Source organism: Zootoca vivipara, chromosome 2, assembly GCF_963506605.1.
Source record: "Zootoca vivipara chromosome 2, rZooViv1.1, whole genome shotgun sequence".
Classification (NCBI taxonomy): Eukaryota; Metazoa; Chordata; class Lepidosauria; order Squamata; family Lacertidae; genus Zootoca; species Zootoca vivipara.
The window spans coordinates 4,066,204-4,068,295 of record NC_083277.1 but is presented as its reverse complement, the minus strand read 5'-3'; positions in this window follow the sequence as shown (position 1 = coordinate 4,068,295).

Here is a 2,092-nt window from a genome sequence, read left to right as displayed (position 1 = left end):
GAGGAGGAAGTGACGCTTCCCCTCTCCCCCAGGAAGTCCTCTGTCGTAATATAATCGCTGCCTTTAACCCTTGAAGAGCCAGTATCTCACCCACCCCCAACCCAAACTTATAAGGTGGTGGGTTGATTGCAGATTCTGCTTCACGGGACCCCATAAAGAAGGGTTGCAACCTTTTTCTCTGGGAAAATACAGGGCGGTTGGGGGTGATTCCCCCCCAAAAAAAATCTGTTGCTGAAGTTATTTCAAAGCAGTCCATTAAAATGTAGTGCAGCCTAACTGGACGCCCCCCTCCCCCGGGATCTCTCTCTCTCTCTCTCATCGTTCCAACAATTTCCTCCATCGCTTCTCCAACAATTTCATTTCCCAGAAGGTGGAAGGAGAAACAAGGGGGTCATCTATCTCATACATACCGGTACATACATACATAAATTTATTGTTTACATGCCGCCTATCTGACTGGGTTCCTCCAGCCACTCTAGGTGGCTTCCAATACAGTGGTGCCTCGCTAGGCGAAATTAATTCGTTCCACGGGTCTTTTCTTATAGCGAAAAATTCGTGTAGCGAATCCCATAGGAATGCACTGAATTTTTTTTTTTACTTTTTTTGCCCATAGGAATGCATTAATTGAATTTCAATGCATTCCTATGGGAAACCGCAATTCGCAAGACGAATTTTTCGTAAAACGTAAAACACCATCACGAGACGGTTCTCCACCACCACCACATCCCTCAGCTCAGTGAGGGAAGCTGAAGTGCAGCTTGGTGCCCTCAACCCAATCTCTGCTCTTTGGTCAAAACACCACAGACAATCCCTCAGACCAAGAGGCAGTGCAGATTGTCCTGGTAAGGCAGATGGAAGAGATTTACTGTATCCATATTGTGGCAGACAGCAAGAGAGAATCCAAATTGCTTCCTTGGTGAAGGAGATACAGTGATACCTCGACATCCGAAGGCTTCGACTTCCGAAGAATTTGACTTCCAAAGTTGACGTCTCCGGAGGTCCACCCGGCACACGCATTCTGGGCCTGCACAGAGCAGCACGCGCAGTCGGCGCATGCGCAGAAGTGCGAAATCGCCCTTCGTGCATGCGCCATAGCGGCGCTTCGACAACCGAAAACCCCAACTTACGAGGAGAACCGCGGATTTGCACAGCCATCAAAGGGCTCCCTTAAAGCACCAACCATCTGACTGGTGTAGAAATCATTTGACTGAATGGAGATTAAATGTCCAAAATAAACAGCAGTGGTCCCAATCCACCCCTGCAAAGCTGCCTCTTTCCATGTTGTCCATGTTGTCCTCATCCCATGTTGCTTATCCTTCTGTCTGAGCTCTGAAGGGAGCAGCTATTTTCTTTGAGACCCCCTCAGTCCTTCCTTCCACCTCCTCCCCCTGGCCCCAAATATGCACAGGCACACAATGATTGCTTATTGTAGAAATTTCTTTATTTCTTTAGCTATTAGTGTCTACTGTATTTCAAAATCAAAATTTTAACACACACACCCTTTAAGTAACTTTTTAAAACTCTGGGATGAACACCAAATCCAGTTCTCAAAATGGAGCCATGCATTGTTTTAATTCTTCCCTGGCCTAAAAACTAGAGGCATCCGATTATATGACCAGAAGTAGGTTAAAATTTCCAAAATGAAAACACTCATTGAACTGGATTTCCGCCTTCCTTCCTGTGGTAATAAATTAGTGTTTGATATATTTTAACGCATTGCAGAGAGTAGACAGCTGCCGATTGAATTGATCTACATTAGTTGGCACTAATTGTGCATGTAATGAACTCGAGGCATGCGGCCTCCTACTCCTACCAGAGTTTATCCTGAATATTTGTATGCTTCAAAGAACCCTGGCTAAATTGGAAGGGGTGGTTCTACTGGTAAGATTTTATTTATGGACCCCTCTGTTGAGCAAAGAAAACAACTAAAGTTTTGAGAAGCCCTTAACGTTTTAGAAGATCAGAGTTAGACTGGTTGAATCTGCAAAGCGGGGAACTCTATGGATTCCGTATAGGGTGGACAGACTCAATAGTGGACAGGACTTCTGTGCCTTTAATTGCCCTGCTCTTTTGAGTCTGGAAACCTTAAAGA